The 20971-nt window shown below is 44.2% G+C and overlaps 1 protein-coding gene across 6 annotated transcripts in view; it reads right to left on the reverse strand.

The window, feature by feature from the left end:
• FBXO42 (F-box protein 42) overlaps positions 1–11079 on the reverse strand; it is a 104969-nt gene extending 93890 nt beyond the window's left edge. For 4 of the 6 annotated variants that reach the window (XM_078849353.1, XM_078849354.1, XM_078849350.1 and 1 more), the window contains exon 1: positions 10887–11079. The gene's annotated coding sequence lies outside the window, so the exon portion shown is untranslated. Of the gene's footprint in view, positions 1–5723; positions 5810–10886 lie in introns of all 6 variants that reach the window. The other 2 variants (XM_078849351.1, XM_073317006.2) reach the window with 2 other exon arrangements.
• Positions 11080–20971: the final 9892 nt, after the last annotated feature.

Consider the following 20971-nt stretch of genomic DNA (forward strand, 5'->3'; position numbering starts at 1 on the left):
CTAATTTTGAAAACTACATTAGTGTATAAATCAGATTTTTTTTTAAAGGACTGACTATAAATTTAATTCCTAACAAACTCACCAGCAAACACAGGAAATAAGTAGACCTGGAAAATGGAGGGCAAACACAATTTCTTCTTTTTTAAACTGCCAAAAGAATATTTATGAGTGGTGTAAAAATGAGCCTGTGTAGTCCAAATGGACAGGTGGTAAATCTGAGTGACTGTGTACTTGAATAGATCAAAGTGAAAAACCAGACTAACAATGAGCGTCAGATGGCATTAACCAAACAGAATTGATCGTGCACATGGGACAGATGAAAGGGAACCAAGAAAACAAGAGTCACAGGAATTGCCAATAATGGGGTCAAGTTAACCAAGCACTGCAATAATCATGAAGCATATAATGGGGCAGGACAAAAAGATTATTGAAGGTAAGATTTGAGAGCCACATGCAAGGACAAAATGTGGGCAGAAGCAAAGGAGAAGAATGGTCTGAGAAAATATACAACTGGTATAATATGTCCGGTCACAGCAGTAACACAAGAATTTCCAAGTTGAAAAAGACTAGTTATTTGCATGACAGCATTAATTCAGCAGCAGGACATCCATGTTTAAATTAATGACAATGAAAGAAAGGGGTTAATGCTGCAAAACACCAAGTGAAAAGAGTGCAAGAAGACTGCATTGTCACATAAGGTCAGCGAGATAACCATGTGTCAATTACACTTGTTCTGACAGTAAAGCAGCACCCCAACCCGAGTGACAATTCCATACAGTTTGCAGCATTCTTGGATTGGAAAGATCCTGCTAGATTGCACCTGCTTCATGAAATTTCAGCAGGCCACAAGGAAACAAAACAAACACAAAAGGAAAACACTGACCATCTGGGTACTGCACCCCTAACACCAAAAACAGCTTTTATAGTTGGGAACATTAAGTCAGGAAGCATACACAAGAAAAAGTTACAGGGATACTTTAAAAAAAAAATAACTGTTTCCTTTTGTATACTGGAGATTTGCCCCCAGTTGAAGGCCTGTGCCTCAAAACCTTAATTTCAGAAAGATAAATACCGGCCTAATGCTGAGTTCCAGGAGCAGCTGAGACAGCCTGAGTTGCACAAAGTAACCTTATGGACACTGTCATTCAATGAAAAATGAAATGAGAGAGAAATTAAGACAAACTGTCATCTGACTTTGTATATTAAATGGAGTACGGAGGCAGATATAGCTTTGTCTAGAAGGATGATGGAGGTTTGAGGGAAGAAAAGTAATTAGTAATTAATATTTGTACACTTTGTTTAATGCTTAAAGTCAAGCAATCAACTGCAGCTTCCAGTACGTGTACTGGTATGACTGAGACTTCAATAAAGTTCAGATTTCTGACAAGTATCCACCAGATTTATGCTTAGCCAGTTCAAATTCTCAATAAAAGTAGTTTTCAGCACAAACTCCAGGTCAAAGTTAGGATTACTGGCAGAGCAGTATATGCTGCTTCACTCTACACCCAAATCTTAAATGTCTAGTTCTACTAGTCTCTGAATAAGCATGCATACACTTAATGAAGTATCTTTGCAGAGAAGCAAATTCTGTATTTACAACAGAGCAAAATTATACTGCATCCTAATTTTAAGAACCATGATGCTCCATTCCCCACCATGTCATGTTGCTTAACAAATTCACATAACAAGCAGCCTTGAGATATTTAATTTGAAGGTAGGAAGAGTGCCTGGAATGCCATGTAATTTACGATCAAAAAGCAACAGATGCTGCAAAAGCAAAGGACAGGTTCAGCATTCAGGATTTAATCAATCTCTAAAACTGTCCGAATGCACTGCTTTGAAGAATTGGCTATTGCAATGATCTTTCTGCTTAGCAGCTATGGCATGAGAATCTAGGTAATGCTAGTTTGTCATGGACATTACCGTCTTAGCACCTGCACCAGAGAGTCTCCTCCGTATCAGATTCATATCCACTCAGATTAACGGTGTATTCTAGACTATATATCCCATGAAGAACTGTGACCCACTAACCAAGCCTGTCCTAAAAAGATGCTTCATGGCATCCACTTGGTTAATCATAACCACACAGATCCCATGAATCACATTCTATGAACTAGGGCAGTGGTTCTCAACCATGAGTACCTGCACGCCTGGGGGTTCGCAGAGGTCTTCCCAGGGGACATCAACTCATTTAGAGATTTGCCTAGTTTTACAACAGACTACATAAAAAGCACTAGAGAAGTCAGTACAAACTAAAACTTCATATGACTTGCTTACATTGTTCAATGTAAGTACAATATTTATATTCCAATTGATCTATAATTATATGGTAAAAATGAGACAGCCATTTTTCAGTAATAGTGTGCTGTGACACTTATGTCTGATTTTGTAAGCAAGTGGCTTTTAAGTGAGGTGAAACTTGGGGGTACGCAAGACAAATCAGACTTCTGAAAGGGGTACAGTGGGTCTGGAAAGGATGAGAGCCACATTCAGCTTTCATGCTACAAAGGAAAGGACAACAAAAATCAGTTAGTACAATGTTAACCACCTACAAACTTTTGATTTCATATTGACCAGGATAAAGGAGGAGGGAAACATCACCTATACACAAGGCTTTTTTTTTTTTTTTTCTTTAAAGCACTACTTTTTAGCTGACAAAACTAATGCAACAAACCACTAGCATGTATAATTTTCAGTTTCTAATTAGAAAAAAATTTACATGACACCAAAAGTGTGTTATTAAAAAAAACACACTTCAAAGACAGCACTTCATATGTATAAACCTGCTGTTCAATTACAAAAAAGTTAACCTAAATTCGTTCATAAATAATATTTTTATTATGAATTCCAACAGCATTCAGACAGTGGGTGCTTCACTGCCTAACTCTGTACATTACACTGCGGTAATTAACTCTATTTTATAGATAAGGAACTTGAGGAAGCAGAGTCTCACAGCAAGTTGCTGACAGAGTTGGGATTAGAATTTGAGATTTCTGGCTCCCTAACCCGCGCTTAATAAACTAGGACACTGCCTCTCTAGATATTAAAATGAATACTCGACTATTTGTGAGAGAGCTCATTTGATATTTGACAGTTAACTGAACAGTTAGGACTAAACTAAAAACACAATAAGCAAAAACTGAAAGGTTGTTGGATACCAATATGAGAAAGGTAAGTACAGAACTCTGCAGAAAACACAAATGCTTACCTTCACATTGAGCAAAGGGGTTTAACATGTAAATTCAAATGTGTCAGCATTTGTCACTGGCATTCTCACTCACGATATGACCAGGGAGAGCAAAGAAGCAATAAATACTTTGATCGCTATCTATACATAAAAAAATTACATATATTTCGTATACTGCAATTCAGAATGGAAGATATTTTGCATCTCTTCACTGGGTTCTATATGCACTAGGCAAGTACATTATTACAGGGACAATGGATGCATGTAATTATGACTGCACCATGTGTCCCTACAACAGTCAAACTACAATTTGACAAATATTAGACTGATTTGTAAGGCAACATTTCTACCTACATATCAAAATCCTGCCAAGCTACCACTAACTCTGTAGCTGGCAGTCTGGAATCCCTTATGCTAATCATCAATAAGCTCTGCACTACCAATAGAAGTTGGAAGAGCTAAAACTTCCAGTGCTAGAGGTTTAAGACTATTAAAAATGATGTTTCTTACATGACTAGCAATAGTATTTCTACACATGCATGCAAGAGGAAAAGCAGCTCTGTAACAGGATTCAGAAGGAACACTAATCTCATTTGGAGTGTTGATATATTTCAGGCAAGTCAGAAGTGATTCATTTGGATTCTTAAGGAGGTAATGCAGATGGGGAAGAGAAGGATAAGTACCTCCCCCGTTAGCCAGCCAAACATTATACAAAGATGAAGAGTACAACAAATTGGCTCTAAGGGTGGCAAGTTATTGGGGATACAATGGCTATTCTGCATTATGAGGTGGTAATTTTTTCTGGATTCCCCTGGTGATCAGCCACATGCATGGACAGATCTGACATTAAGGTTTATACTAAATCTTGACACACCTAAGAGAGAAGAGGACAGGACAGTGAGAAAACTACGAGCAGCCCAGTGACTAAGAAAGATCAAGAGATGACTGGCCCATGAATAGAAAAACACAATGCAAATCTACAAAAATGTGAAATTAAAGTTAAGTACAAACATCCAGCTTCACTACAATACTAGAGACAATTCACAGATTACATTTCTAGTTAGATTGTTGAGAAAGACAGGGGGCTGAGCTATCTTTTATTGGATCCACATCTGATGGTGGGAGAAAAACTTTTGAGCAACACAGAGCTATTCTTCAGGTCATTAGCTCATTAGTAATTTAAGGATTCTGAATTTTATAATAGCTCGTTTTCTCTCATTAGATTTGTCAGAAGAGGAAAGATGTAAAACACAAGTTGGACAAGTATATATTTGCTTTGCTCTCTCCTGTCTTTCAACTATTTTCAGAATTGGTTTTTGTTTAGATTTTTATAACATTTTACCAAAATGTCCTATAAAGGCAACACACCAAGAAACTTTTTTTTAAGGATACTACAAATAAATTATACAGGCCACTGGCAAATTCAATAATTAACTTTTGATCTTCTATTGCATTTATTTAGCACCTTTCATCCAAAGATCTTACAAGAGTTCACAAAGTATCCCCATTTTACAGAGTGGTCAACTGAAGCAAACCAGGGTGCACTGAGAACTAGATCTCTTGACTCCTAGCTCCCCATTGTCAGAAAGGCAGAGTGATCAGGTGGCTACAATCAAAATGAACTATATATGTGGGCTCATTTCATCAACTACTGGGACAAAACATGACGACATCTAATAGCACACAACAGCACATGATCTAAAAAGTTTGTAGTCCAAGAGTCAAAGATGTTCTCTGAAACAGTGACAGGAGACAGCATGCACACCTGCTACATAATTTATAGGTCTCAGAGTTACACTTTCTGGTACGCCTGGAACAGGCTAATGCTTGGCCCAGAATCATCATACTCAAGTGGGCTTCTGACATTAGAAATTCATAATGGTTTGTTACTCTTGTCAACGGCTGGAAATGACCCACCCTTATCATCACTACGAAAGGTTCCCCTCTACCCCCCTGCTGGTAATAGCTCACCTTATCTGATCACTCTTGTTACAGTGTGTATGGTAACACCCCTTGTTTCATGTTCTCTGTGTGTATAAAATCTCCCCACTATATTTTCCACAGCACTCATCCGATGAAGTGAGCTGTAGCTCATGAAAGCTTATGCTCAAATAAATTTGTTAGTCTCTAAGGTGCCACAAGTACTCCTTTTCTTTTTGCGGATACAGACTAACACGTCTGCTACTCTGAAACCTACAATCACCTAGCTACCCCAGAGTGAAGGAGACCTAGGAGTGGGAAAGGGGTACAGTACAAATTCAGCAAGACAGGAAAAGTTAACTTCCCACTTATCCCTTGAACTGCTACCTTTAATCTAAATAATTTTAGCTCATATACTTGATTCCATAGAATAGAATATGTAAAAAGGGTAAAAAAAGCCACTGACACTTGTCTGTAAATGTATTTACTCAAATGTAACACAGACACCTTCCTTTTCTAACAAAAGAAATTTAACTCACAAAGCAACCAAGAAACACTTAAAGACGAGTGATTTTCCAACCACTTGTGTCTAAAAAAAAAAAAAAAAAAATCTTACCACCATAATGCACACAAGCAAAAGCCTCGTTAGAACTGGAATCAGATCATGCATAACATCAGTCAGAGCAGTAAACCAATGGCCTTCTGAAAAATATAGATTTGTAAAGATTTCAGTCTTTCAGAAGGGTTCATCTCCCAAATACAAACAGCCCCCTTCTTTGTGACTGGGAGTTCACAGAGAAGTACAAGGAGATTCACAACAATTTATAAAAACGAATGAAGCCTCTATTATTATAGCTCCCCCTATACACTAGAAGTATGTCCGAATTTGTTATGATTTAAACAGAAGCAGTCTGGGGACTTTGGACACATTATAACACCTCTTTCATGGTTCCCAGTCTCAATTCCAGTGTGATAAAAGTTTATAAATGGACAGTACCAGGTTCCCCGTCAAACAAATGCCACAAGAAAATATCACTGTTTAAGCACTTACAAAATTTGGCACCTGAATCCAGTACATGGATGGATTTACTGCTTTTTCAGGTTCAGACATATTTCGTAAAGGGAGTCTACCTTTCAGAGAGAAACTTTATGCTTATGCAGTGGCTTTCATCCTGAAGGATCCTAAATCAGTTTGAATACTACATATATTCACTCACCTACTAATGAAATGCACCCACCTCTAGGACAGTATATCCCCTCTGTGCCAGCAAAATTAATATTTCATCAACCCACAGAAGGCATTTTAATTAGGCAGAATGTACACCTACCAAATTTGAATTCTGCCAAGACATCAGGGTTTATATCCTTACCACTGTGAAAAATGACACTCTCTTCCAGTACATAATCAGCATAGTACTTCCATACACTGGTTCAGTACTGACTCAGGGAGTAACAACTTCCTGAGTCCAACACCATTTCCTGGATAGCCCAGAGTTCTGCAATTAACACTACTGATCTTATTAGCTCTGACGAAATCATGGCCAGAGAGGGTACAGTTTCAGACATAGTGCAATGATGTTCATGTAACAAGCAAGCAAAAACTAAATTCAGGTAACACTAAGAACCTACCTAAAACCAATGAATGCCCGGTCCAGTATGGAACTCGGGAACTTCACAGGACAAAATAAACCAGACAAACATTTTAAAATGCATTCAAGTCAAAGGAAGCAATACAGACTATTGGAGTGTAAATGATGCTTCAATTCACATTAGATGGGAGGTAAATTCCCATTTTTATTTGTTTGTATTTCCAGGCATTTGGGTGGTGTCCATCTCCAGGCTAAAGGAGCACACATGTATCAATGGTTTCTAGTAAACTAGGGAAGAGGACAAACCACAGAACAATCTAATGGGAATGAACTAAAGCTCTAGGACATTCATGGCACTTGAGATTGTAAACTCCCATGGGTAACAACAATATTTTCTGCATCTTGCACAATACCAGGCCTAGTATTGCCACTTTAATAATGATACAGATGTCTCACTGGGCTATATGCAAGCATTCTGGAAAGGAAATTTTAATCCAGCTATTTGAGACTATATGCCAAACTTTGTTTTCTTACGCCCATGTCCAATATCAGAAAGATGTTGTCTTTTAAAAGCCAATGAGACTATGAAATTCATCAGTGTTTACCAGTGTCATAAATTTGTTAGAGACATGAATCAATATCTTTGACAACTTTCTCTGATAACCAAATACAGGGGGAAAAGCTTCACACTGTCACAAAGGTGTGTTTATATAAACTGGTAACCTTGTTAAGCAACCCTCAGCAGCATAAATTATGCTGTGGAAGCAACATAAATTGGCAACTACCTCAGCTGACTACAGTGCAATTTAAGTTTAGTGAAGTTTTGAACACACATTTAAAAAAACATTCATATTCTGGGAATGAGCTGATAATAATCCTCCTCTCTGCACACGAAATGTGTACCTTGTCCCCTGCCAACAGTTCACGTCACTCTTTCCACTAAACATATGAAAAGAAAATGTAAAACTAAATACAGTACAGAGCCAGACTGTTTTAATATTTTAATATTCTAACGAAAGGATTTCCAAATGCACCTCACCAGCAAAAAGCCAGAAACAAAAATAGCAGAAGTAGTATCCTCTAATACCGATTACCTAAAATCCTCCATCAAGTAAAATTTAATTCAGGCTCCTTCCTACCAATGAACAATTGAGATATTGTATTTTAACCACAGCTACAATGTTTGTGTCCACTTTGCGCATGAGCCTCATTCTTTAAAAAGGTTCTTTTACAACTTTCTTGAATTTTGAGAATAGAAAAATCCATTATTGGAGTTGACAATTTGTGGGCTAGCAAGAGAGTTTATTTATCGAGAGACAGTAAAGGCTGATGATAAAAAGCTCAGTTTTACTATTATACCTGCTGCCGTTAGAGTGTATGAGAGAGAAATGTCACACAGCACTGAAAACTGAATGCATCCGACGAAGTGAGCTATAGCTCACGAGAGCTTATGCTCAAATAAATTTGTTAGTCTCTAAGGTGCCACAAGTACTCCTTTTCTTTTTGCGTATACCTATTGTATGCAACAATGTAATCTCTTATTAAGAAAGAGGTCCCTACCCTTCCCCAAGCAAGGTCCAGGGACAAAACCCTACTAAGAATTCCAGCATCCCTTCCTCCCAAGAAGCTGGATTAGCATAACACTTCTCATCAAATACTGCCCCGAACCATGATGGTAAGCCTCCCCTAATATTTCAAGTCAGCATCTAGCTAACAGGTTTAATCTTCTGATTAGCACATCAAATAAGTTTTTCATTCCCTGATTATAACCATTGTATTGTGATGTTGCATCAATTTGTCATGACAATGTAATGTCATCATGTAGATGTGACTTCATAATGCACACAATACTGGGGCATCGTACACGGATTCTTTCCAGCTCTGCGGTGCCATTAGGTGGCAAGATGGCTCTTAAAGGCTGAATACTGCTACTCTTAAGTTTAGAATTTAGGTTAGTAGTGGTATCTCAAGTGCAATCAACCACTCCTCTAGAAAGGACCATGATTTCTGCCCAGATCAAATCTGTTTTTCTCTGCCCAAATAAACAGTGTTTCTTTTGCAAAGTTCCACCATTTATTAGCCTGCAGTGTAAACAGTTCTCACTATGATAACTGAAGCCATTTTAATGCAAACGATGTGCCCATCAATAGGCATTAAGCAAGCCTCACAACAGAAGTCCCACAACTGAGTTAGTTTATAAGCAGGAAATAGTTACAGGTAACAAACTGATGCCATACACTACAGACATACATTTCAATATACCTTCATATACCTTTCGTTCTTTCCCCAACACCTCCAACAGCAGAGTTTGGGTCACAAAATCAGGAATGCTATGTGCCAATGTTCCACCCTCGGCCTCAGAGGCCACGAAAAAATAAACACCTGTTCTCAGATGGAATATGTTAGGATTTCAAATTTGAATTCATCTATGCAAAATACTTCAGCCAGAGAGGCTTGGTTTCATCTTGCTTACAGCAATACAATGTAATCCTCGTAAGAGCTATGCATTTTGAGGCAATCCCACCGAAGTAATACTATTCAGTTCATAGTTTAACAAAAAGCCCTTTTTCACTCATACCACCAGTGAAACAGACTACCAGAAGAAAGCCAGAGAAGGTGGATAATGTAAAGTAATACCCATGCTACCATCTCTTGCTGTTTATGTTATGTTCACCACTAGCATGAATACAATGTAAGCTTCCTAAATCCAACATATCTCTCTCACAGACACCCAAGGCACAACATGCAGAGCCTCGTTTAGATTCTGAACTCACAACAAGTTCTCCATGGATCTGAAATATTTTCTTTGGACTCATCTTTATTTTTATACATATAAAATGCTATTTCTACTGGCAACTTCATTATAACACCAGCCTTGTTATGAAAAACACAAGTGAACGCAAGTTCTCTCAGTCCTGATTGTCTGGATCTGCGTTATCTGAAATTCACGCTTTGTGCTGCATTGCTGAAGTTTGTGTTTTTTAATGAAATCCCAATTTTATGACAGCTTTGGCTGTCCCAAGACATTAGTACAGAGTTTAATGCCCTTCACAAAACCAGAACATATTGAAAGAAATCCCTTTTCTCAGAATGTGCTCTTACTAACAATATCCCAGACAATGAAAATACTGAGAAGAGAAACAAGCTTTTTCCTTATTCCTAAAATGGTGAAGTTGTAACATCCTCTCAGAAGTTAGTATTTAGTGAGTAATAAAAAGAAAGCAAATGGGAATCTTAGTGCAACTGTTCCCCACACAAGCACTATGCACACACTATGCACTATGCTATGATGGAGCAGAACCATCCTCCCCTTCAGCATAGCAATCAGAATGGAAACTTAAAGAATCATGCCTTATATGTAGACTACTCTTGACTGACCAGAGTTTGGCAGGAGCTGTGGTGTGTAATCTGGAGCGTAACTCCCTCATCAGCATTATATCAAAGACAGCAAAAATACACAGCTTTCGTTAGACACAGAGAACTCAAGCGCTTCTCTAACGAACAGGATGGTCAGAGTCTCCAACTCTTGTCCCTGGATTTGCTGTTTAATCCCCCCTTCCAGACCTCCCTCCCTAAAAGCAGCCACCTTCACACCAGAACAGGTCTTTCCTGAGCACACTCCAGGGTTACTCACTCTTCCCTCCCAGGAAAGGGCAGAGAACGCTGCAGGTGCTCCCACAACCACCTCCTCTCTCGGAGTCCTGCTGAGAGGCTGCACGCCCCACTGCCCCCAAGTCTGGCGGCCGCGGGGGGGGGGGGCGGCACAGAAAGCCGTAGCCCCTCCTCACCTCCCAGACAGGGAGCGGACATGTCTGCTCGGGTTTCCACTTCCCTGAATCAGAGCCGGGGTCGCGGGCAGGGAGCTGAGGGGTTCTCCCCACACCCCAGCGCCCCCAAGCAGAGCTCCTCACCCTTCCCTTCCCCCCACCCCAAGCTGAGGAACTAGCTCCCTTCTCATGGCCCCAGAGGCAGCTTCCCAGGCCCCCGTTCACATGGGGCGTCCCCCACTACAGGGAGACCCGATCCCCTGGCCGACCCCACCGTCGTTCGTGGGGGATCCCACCCGCAGCCCCGGGGGCTCCTCCCGCACTGGCTGTCGGGCCCCGCCATGCCCCGGCTCGCCTCACGCTCCCGGCCGAGCCCCCTCCCCCACGTCCCGGGGCGCCGCTCCACCCCCCGGCGGGACTCACCTCCGCGCCGCCGCCTCGCTCTCTCCAGGGCCCGGGGTAAAGGCAGGAGCCGGGGCCCTTCCCCCTGCTCCGCGGCCGCGCTGCCCAACCCCCTCAGAGCAGCGGGCACCGGGAGCCCGAGCCGCCCTCGGCCGCCGCCATCTTCGCTCCGCTCGGCAGCATCGCAACCACCAGCGCTCCAGTCCAGCCAGGAGGGGGAGAGCAGCGCGCAGGCGCGCGCCGGCCCGGTCACGTGACCTGGGAGCGGCGGAAATCGTGTTCAGAAGGTCACGTGAGAAGAAGGACGGGAAATGCGCCATATTGAGAAGGTCACGCAAAGGGTAGCAGTCTGGGGGTCATACTGGGGAGGCTACACAGCTGCGAAACAGGCCAGTAGGAAGGTTTAACCAAACCGGGAGCCATATTGGGAAGGGAGAAAACGAATAACCATAAAGGACAGTCGCAGCACGGACACAAATGAGACAGGACAGACGCCATTATTGGAAGGTCAACGAAGAAGGACAGGCTGAGCGCCATATTTGGAAGGGCAGTTTTCGCACAGGAAGGGGAGTTGTTGTTATGTTGCAAAAGGCAAATGTAGGTAGTTAGAGTATGAGGGCAAGGAAAGGCGGCATATTGGAAAGGTCACTGAAGAGGGCGAATGCTGCCACCATATTGGGAAGGGCAATCTAAGCGGGGCGTGAAAGGGGTGGGCGCCATGTTGAGAAGGGCAGTCATGGAGGGAGAGTGCCGATGCTGGGCACCATGTTTAGGAGGTCATTTGCAGACTAGAGAACGTGCCATTGCAGGCCCTGTCGCCCAGCCCTTTGCACCCTACGCTGGGTGCATCCTTTAGCCAGGCCCTTGACCAGCTCAGCAACATCCTGCATACACTTCAGAAACCCCTTCGCCTCAGCCAGGCTGTTTCCCCCAAGTCTCCCCTTCCCAACCCTCCCGCGTGCAGAGCAGGTAAAAGGTGTGAGGCTTGCTCCAGCCACCTCTTAGCCACAAGCGCCCCAGGGACCATTGCTAACAAGGAGTCTGCTTCAGGCGGAGACCATGCCTGGGAAACCGCCCAAAGGGCCAGAGACTGGACAGGATCTTGAGCAAGTGAAAATAGGTGAGAACAGAAACATTCGGGCCACCTAAATTACAGCAGTCACTGCCATGGGAGGGAGGGAAAGTGTTAAGATTTTTCTTGAAAAGTTGAATGTGGATCTTCATACATTTTTTCCTCATGCCAATATATTTCCTGTAAGGTTAAAAACAGCATTTATCATTTCTATACTTTAACCCTTAGATTTTATTAATGGCAACTTTCATGGTACGTAGCATTTGTAATGTAGCATCCTTAACCTATTGTTCACAAAGTTTTTGGTGTGTGAATTTCTTTTTCTTTAAAATTAGAATTATTATACAGAATTATCAAGGGCCAAAACCACTCCACAGCACCCAGGCCAAGTGTCATGGATTCACAGGCTCTCGTCTATGCCCCAGTCGGTAACCAGTCCCTTACGAATGACCCCTTTAGTGTGTCGGATCTCAAGGACCCACATGTTTCTACAGGGACAGGCCCATGGCCACCAAGACTGGGCCTTCGGGCCCCAGCAATCCCTGTTTCTCCCCCTGGCTCCCTGCAGTGAATTCAGCTGAACCAGATGCCTGGAGCAGGCTTGTCCTGGGCCCCTTCAGGGCACAATGCTCTCAGTGAGTGTTGGCGGTGGCAGCCTTTCCAAAACAAGGTAACAATGTATTAGTGACCTGGCTACAGAAGCTTACAGTCCTTAGGTTATCACAGAGAGACAAAGGTTAAATACAGTTCATCCTGGCCAAGCCAGTGCAATGAAGGCTGTTATCAGCTCCATCTGACTCTGTGGCCTTAGTTCCAAATGTGAATGCTGGGTGCCTCCAAAGGACAGCCCTTACTCCAGCTGTTTGACACTTTTTCCATCTGTTCTCCAGCTGAGGTCACATGTCCCTTCTCCTAGGGTTTCTTGTGTTGATTGTTCAGTCATTGGGGGGTCTCGTTATCGCTGGATCCTCTATTGATCTGTGTTGTTCTCAACCAGCTCTGGAATGACCCAGTCATTCCACCTAGACAGCTAGGACGGACAGACGCACGCACGCACGCGCACACTCACACTCACTTCCAGCACTGGTGTTCATCCTTTCACATCCATTGGGTAGCAATGCACAGTACAGTGGGGAACTGAGGCATGCAAAGGATTCATACAAATATTACAGAAAATGTAACCACTCCTCAGCACCCAGGCCAAGTATCACAGCTGGGCAGTGACGAGATCCGTAGTGGGGAAAGAATTGTGCTCCCAAGCCCTTAACATAGCAGTGATACCCCTCCACTGAGACTGTTCCAGCCATTAGAGTGGTGGAAGGACTGAACAACATGTACAGCAGCAGATCACCTGAACCTGTCCGTGAGCCACCTAAATAGGCCTTATGGACGGTTGCTCAGAGAAACCCTGTGGACCTGGGCTCCGCAACACTGAAGCACAGAAGTAGCAGAATGGGACTGTGGGGAGTGTGAGCTAGTGCCCTGCAATGGAAATATAGTGGGGCTGATCTGTGTTTCCACCCCATGTGTCATTCCCTGTCAACTGTGTGCAAGTGGGGGGGGAGAGGCAGTGGTGGAAGCAGGACCCGGGAGGGGCTGGAGCATCCACCACGGCGCACAGGATCAGGCTGGAGCACAGGTAGGAACCCTCCCGCTCTGCCAAGTCTCAATAGTTCCCCTTGCTCCCCATGCAGAGCACCCATCCCACTCCTCCTCCTCTCTGTGATACCCCAACGCTCCTCTGCCCCAGACTCCCCATGCAGAGCACCACCACTCTGCCCCCTCATTCAAAGCAAGTTTCCACTCACTGCCTCTACTGAGGCACATGCCTGCAGAGGTGAGGGCCAGGACTTGCTTCAGGGCATAAATACACTTTATTCCCCAATATTGATGTGCATATACTTCAGCATATAAAGTACTATGGGGACGAGTCTTAGAGTAAAATATTTCAAAGCATCTAAGTGACTTGGGAGCCTGGGTCCCATTTTCCCAGTACCTAAGTCACTTAGGTGCTTTTGAACATTTTACCCTCGTCATTAGAATAAGTTTTACTGTATGTGCTGAACATAGGCATTACATAGGGACGCTCCCCTCCTCCATCACTCCTAAGGGATCAGGGGGGATGCAAGGGCAAAAAAGAGGGCTGGGGCCCCCTCCAAGATAACACTGGTGGAAGCCGCTGAGGTCCTAAATCTGAGCCTGTAAGCAAGCAAACAGAGCAGCTCCCAAGGACATTCTCAGCTGTTTTATTGCCCAGGACACACACATCTGTTCTGGATTCTTTTTTTAAAACATGCCTGAGGACATTTCAGTTCCTTCTGGAAAGGCACAGAAGCAGCCTAATGTTGCCCTTGGAGATCAGCACCTCCACCAATGCTGCATCCCTCCTCCCCCGCAACGGCATGCAATGCATTGCACATGCTTTCTGTCCGAGAGGCAACTGAGTCAGGCTGACCTTTATGCACAAATAGCCGTGTGGACAGCTGGAAGGTATTCACAGCCTCTCTCAGTCCTGCTGCGGCTTGCAGAAGCTTTTGCTTCAACGCATGGCATCATACTGCTGAATTAGGTTCTGCCCAAAAGATGCAGAGGCTTTGCACTGCAATATTTTTTCCTCCCACAGGCTGGATGTTTTGTTGGTATAACCTTCCAGAGGAGAGGATGACTGTACTGGCCACCCCTGAGAGCACGCAGAGAGAGAGAGAGACTGCAGATTCAGCTGCGTGGGGTGGGGGCTGCTGAAAGGGGGTGTCAGACAAGGGATCTAAGGAGGAGTGTAGAACCTAACCATGTTCAGGAGGCTTTTAGGTGGAGTTTGTAGGATGCTAGTCGCCATCTGCTAGTACATTGGCATAATTGCATTCAGCTGCCTTTCATCAGGTTTTGGGGAGAGTTGAGGAGATGGTCCCAGGATGATGGAGATGAAAAGGAGCTTTTTGTAGGTGGCCAGGTTGAGGTATTGTTCCAGTAAGAATGTTTGCTTTCTAATGCTGCTGGGGGCAGTATAATGTTGTACATTTAAGTGTTGGGGGCCCTAGGGTCCTTGCATAGGAGTCTTTTTATGATGTAAATCTAAATAAATAAAATAAACCTACTGAGTTGCTCTACAGTCACAAGCCACAGTAACAAATACAGCTTGAAAAGCGCCTGGCATTTACCTTTGGGAGCTCCTGCGAAAGGGAATGGGCCAAGTTCATCCCTAGTGTAACTTGACTGATTTAAGGGGAGTTGCACTAGAGAGTTTTTCAGCCCATTATGTCTAATCTGCATACCAGAAGTTCAGGTGAGTCCGGTGAAACAACAGCAGGAGGCACAGAAGTGCCTTCAAATTGGGTTCTATCCCCTGCACTTACAGCAGATGAACTCCACTCCCCCAGTTGTATGTAACACTACACCAGCCTTCCTAGAGCCCAGTGCTGGGAGGGGCTGAGTGACCAATTCCCTTTGGCTTCAGCTCCCAGTGAAGTCATTCAGCACCTTGGCACGATGAGGGCAGGCCCTAAACGCCTTCCCTCCCCACACCCCTAACCTGGATCCCAAGCGCTGGTAGAATTCAGGTTTGTTACCACTATTTGAATTAGTTAATTTTAAACCACTCTTCAAAGGGCTCATTTGAAACCTTGCCACCACTATACCATTGTCAGAGGGAAGTGGAGTAAATATAAGCTCCCTGGCTTTTATAGGTTATCTGTCCAGGAAACTGAAGGATTAGTGGTTTGTAGAATGTTACAGTGTGACAATTGCCCTCTTGGCTGACACAGTGGGACTGAACCACAGACCAACCTCTGGAGTTTAAATCCAGCTACTGTAGCTCGCGCTTCGCAGCTCTATAGCGGAGGACTGTGACAATTCATATTGTGTGTGTGGACCAGCACAGAGGAGGACCAAGAACATCAGACTAAAATGGACCTCCTGGGTCATCACAAGCAACTTCACCATATAATCCCTGTGGCACATACTCACCAGTGGCTTACACCACTATTTTCAAGATACTGCATAACTGTGTGGCACTGGGGTAATGTAATCTGTATTCTCCGACCAAAGGTGAGCAGTAGCTGCCACTGAAATCAATGAGAATTAAGCCTATCCTACAGCAGGGGGAGAGAATCAGGCCCTTTGTGACTTAAAAAGTGGTGTCTCAACAAGTGATATTGGCATCTTTCCCCCCATATTTTTGCTCCAAAATTTTGACTGTTGTTCAAACTCAAAGGAGAGTGGATCCTCAGAACTCCAGTCAAGTTGCACCTTCCAAGCAAAAGCCTCAAAGTATTGTACATACGTAATTAAGCTTCACAACACCCCTGCAAGGCAGATAAGCAGTAAAGAACCTGATCCAAAGCCTGTTTAAGTCCATGAGAGCTTTGGGAGTCTCTCAATTTGCTTCAATCATGCTCCTGTAGAGAGAGTACCATGTGCTTGATTATCACCAGATGTTTGAAGAGTGCGTACAGATATAGATGCAGCCTGGCAACACTAGGTCACCAGGTCTTTGATCTGTACTGACTGGCTATTTATCCCTGAGGATAGGGAACATATTGCCCTAGGAACACCATCTGGCCTGAGACCTGGCTATTTGAGATTAAAGGGGGTGACATCTCTCCCCATCTCATACTGCTGCAGTTGGGATCAGCAAAGGTGCAGCCTCTTGGATATAAGAGAGCAGGGCATTTTTCAAGAGGAGTCTTCACCCTTTGGCTACACTACAAAATTAAGTCAAATTTATAGAAGTTGATTTTTTAGAAATCAATTTTATACAGTCAATTGTGTGTGTCCCCACTTAAGACCATTAAGAAAGAAAGAAGTAGCCAGACTATGTTAACCTTCAGGGAAGGTTGCAAGGCCCTTCTTTATCCAGCCTTTTGGAGAAGGGATAGAAACTAGCAGTTTGTGGTAAGAGAGGTTTGGTAGTACTCACTCACCCTGGGTGACCCTCCCAGATGGGTCAGGGCAGGGTGTTGCAACTATCTTCAGCTCCAGCACTTCCCGCAGGCTACCAGCCTCCAGCCAGGTTCAGGCAAAACTGAATAATTCTTCTGCCCTGTCTTTTATCTGCTTACAAAGCATATCTCAGGGCTCCCTCCCACAGGGGCCTGCTCTGCCCCCTATGAGCCTCCCTCTATAGGAAAGTTATGCCCTCTCTGCAGTCTCCCCTAGATCTCACCCATTTTTGGAATAGCCAGTCCTGTCCCTATAGCTTTGCTTAGTCTACCTGGCCCAGACCTTCCTCAAAGGAGAGGAACAAACTCCCTCACCTGAGCTCCCTCAGGCTACTTATCAGGCCTAGCTCTGTCTCTTCTGGTTAGGAGGCCATTAGTTAATCAGGTACAGCACCTCACTAACTGGGGTTTTATCTCTTACCTTGCCCATGATGGGGGATAAGCTCCATCACGGCAGGACTGATTGGGTTGATTTAATCTACAGTTAATAATTTTTTGGGTTTGAGGTGAGGAGCAGCTGCCAATTCAATCTTTTTGATGTGGCTAATTAACTAATGACCAAGGCAGATAGGCCCAGATTTTTTATATGCCTAAAACTATTCAAATTCTGGGTTTTAGAGACTAGGGCAGGGTCCTTGTGTGGACACTAAAAGGAATTAGATAACTAGCAGGGATTACTGTTTTATGCAGTGTAGTTGAAGCGAGTCAGTCCCCAGGATATGAGAGAGATAAGGTGGGGGAGGTCACATCTTTTAACGCTGGTCCAATAAAAGACACGACCCCCCCACACCTTGTCTCTCTAAGGGTTACTACTAGCAAACAAATGCTAGGATTAGTAGAAGTCAAGGTTGCAGCAGGACACACTTCATCCACTCAAAACTTTCTGAATCAGAATCCTTTCCATGCCATCAATGTCACTTAGGCCACGAACAAGGCTCCACATGAGTACTGACCTTGCTGTGTTTCTATAAATTCCCTGTTTTCTGAGGATATGTTGTTAGCCCATCACTGAAATCCAATCTGGGCTGCTTTTCGTCTGTTTGCTGCCCTTTGACCTCTCTGGCATAGGGAGTCCTCCCAGGAATTCAAACGCCCGCTGGCATAGTCTGAGCGTCATTGGAACACAGAAGCCTGCCCATCGCATCAAGGGGTACTCCCCAGGGATTGGCCCAAAATCTTGAAAGAATGGAAGTGAGTGAAGAGGAAAGACTTGTGCCTTCGTGCCCACTTTCACTTTGGGTACAATGCTATCAATAGCATACTCCAGCACTCCATCAGGCTTTCCTGTCCGTCACCAACAGATACCCAAAAGCAACACATCCGCCAGCTCCCTTGTAACGATGCTGGTTCTGGTGGGACCCAACCGAGAGTGCCAATTCAGGACAAACAGCTAAAAGCAGGGTAGTTACAGCCCAAGGCTGGGGTTTTTCCACCCTAAGGCAAACCAAACCAGACAGACAGAGCAGACTTTGGTCTTACCCCACTGGCTAACCACAAGTCACACAAGCAATTCTCTTAGACATTCCAGTTTCTCAGTATCCCCACCAGTGCCACTCGTTATGGGGACAAATGGTTATGAAAACCGATACCCCAGTAAAAGAAAAAAAGGTTCTCTCGATCCCAAAGGACCAAGCACAGACCCAGGTCAATATACAAATCAGATCTTACCCACAAATCATGCTGTTGCCAATCCTTTAGAATCTAAAATCTAAAGGTTTATTCATACAAGGAAAAAGATACAGATGAGAGCTAAAATTGGTTAAATGGAATCAATTATATACAGGAATGGCAAAGTTCTTAGTTCAGGCTTGCAGAAGTGATGGAATAAACTGCAGGTTCAAATCCAGTCTCTGGAGAACACCCACAGCTGGGATGGGTCTTTCAGACCTTGGTTCAAAGCTTAGGTCCCTCCAGAGGTAAGAAGCAGGATTGAAGACCAGATGGAGGAGCTGCAGCAGCTTTTTATAGTCTCTTGCCATGTGGTCTCTCTTTCTTTGTCCCAAGGACAAGCTGCCCATCCCATGGCCTGGAAACACCTCAGAGTTCTGTCCATAGGCAGGTCTCTGCATGCCTTGCTGAGTCCCAAGGCCTGTCTGCCTTCTCTCAATGGGTCAGCTGTGTAGCTCATGGTCCTTCAAGCTAGCTAGGCTGAGCTGACACCAGCTTGTCTGGGGTGTCACCCAGAAGCATAGCACAAGTTTGAACTACAGACAGTATAGAGCCAATATTCATAACTTCAACTACAAAAATGATACACACATATAGACAGGATAATCAACAAACCATAACCTTGTCTTAGACACCTCATTTGGCCCCCTTTATATGATTTGGTGCCACTACAGGACGTTGGTTGCAACGATGATCTATACGGTCCCAGATTATGTCAATAACGTCACATCCCTGTAACACAAAACTTTAACAGTGACATCATATGCTTTTATATCCCTTCTATCAACCAATCAGCCCAGCTGATGCACTTAGGAAGCTATTGTGCTTTACCATTGCTGAAGTTTTGCCTGAGAGTGCAAACCAGGGAATTTAGGGAGGCAGATGGGAGTTTGGCCACCTCTGCTCCTACAAAATGCCTTGGCAACTTCAACAGCCCCAAGGAGCCAGAACTTTGGAGTTACATCTCACCAATCGCACCACCGCAACTCTTAGGACTATCCTGGGGCATTAGTTCAACATTAACATACAGGAAAGGCGCCCGCCATCTATTAAATTGTCAGTCCCATTTTGCAGCACCAAGGTGCTTCTTGGATGCCTCTTATGCAAGTATTGGCCGAGCCCAAACCTGCCTACGTTGTGAGAGCTGATGGGTACCACAGGATAGGGTGGTGCGACTACTGGCAAACCAAAGGTTTCTGTCATTCCCAGCGCTGGTAATACCTATATTAGAGAGTGAGACAAAGGAGGTCTTTGCAATATGTTGCTGTGCTCTCAAGAAAGCAGCAGCTGCTGGAGGCAGTATTCATATAAGAGCAATTTGTTGGCTAAGGTGTTAACCATCAACAGAGCTCTGGAGATAATCTGCTTCTGTGGACTTTACAATGGTCTCTGTGGGCTCCGTCCAAGTTTGTTCTTCTTGATTTCTACAGCAGGCAAGGTCACTGCACACTCCTTTGCCCCTTGAGCTAATGGCGTAACTGTTAGCAGAAGTAGGTTGTCATCCTCTATGGGGACCGGCACTAGAGGGAGATGGAACAATTTGCCAGTGAGTCTCACAGGAAGTTGCTGACAGCAGAGGAATGGTGAGACTCCAGCATCTTGGATTTCATTCTCGGCTCTAGAGAGGAGTGCACTCTGGTGGGCACAGACTCTTCTGCCCATTCCCCACAAGCTTGACCCCTTCTGCCACATCCCCTTCAACCTGTCCCTGTCCCAGTCCTGTCTCCTCCCGACCCCTAACTCCTGGTCCAGCCCCATTCTCTTCACCAAGCCAGTCCCAGTCTCCACTCCTCAGGCTTTTCATCCTATTCCCAGACCTCTTGCCTGGAAAGTCCTAGTCTTACACCCCATCCTCATCTCCCTCACACTGTTACGAATTACACCTGAGAGGACATGCACACAACTGCTGCGAACTATACCTTGTAGGACACGCACACAAATGCTACAAATTACACCTGGTAGGACACGCACACCAATGCTGCGAATTATACCTGATAGGTCAAGCACAGTTCAAATCTAGGCTGAGGCACAGAAACAAAGTCCACAACTGCAGAGTTCCCAAAAGACACTAAGTTTATTACTCTCGAGCGTGGTGCCCCCCTGCTAGCCAGGAGGGGACCCTGAATACAGATTATACAAAGGTTATATACTTTTTAGCAAAGCATGTTGCCCTCGTGCATCAGAAACCTTAGCCAATAAACAAACCCTTGTCTTATCTACCACCTATCCCTGCTTGGTGCATTCCTCCTGCTATACCAGTATGTTAATTACACAGCATGGTCCTAAAGCCATGCATCAGTAACCTTTTTTATCAGGATGGGAGGCCTCACATCAAGGCCAAGAGACAGGGAGTTAGAGACTGACAAAAACCAGATCCTGGGAGTCGAGGCAGGCTGGAGAAAAGGAGGAGGATTTTCAAAGGGATTCAG

This window comes from Lepidochelys kempii, chromosome 18 (assembly GCF_965140285.1).
Source record: "Lepidochelys kempii isolate rLepKem1 chromosome 18, rLepKem1.hap1, whole genome shotgun sequence".
Lineage (NCBI taxonomy): Eukaryota > Metazoa > Chordata > Testudines > Cheloniidae > Lepidochelys > Lepidochelys kempii.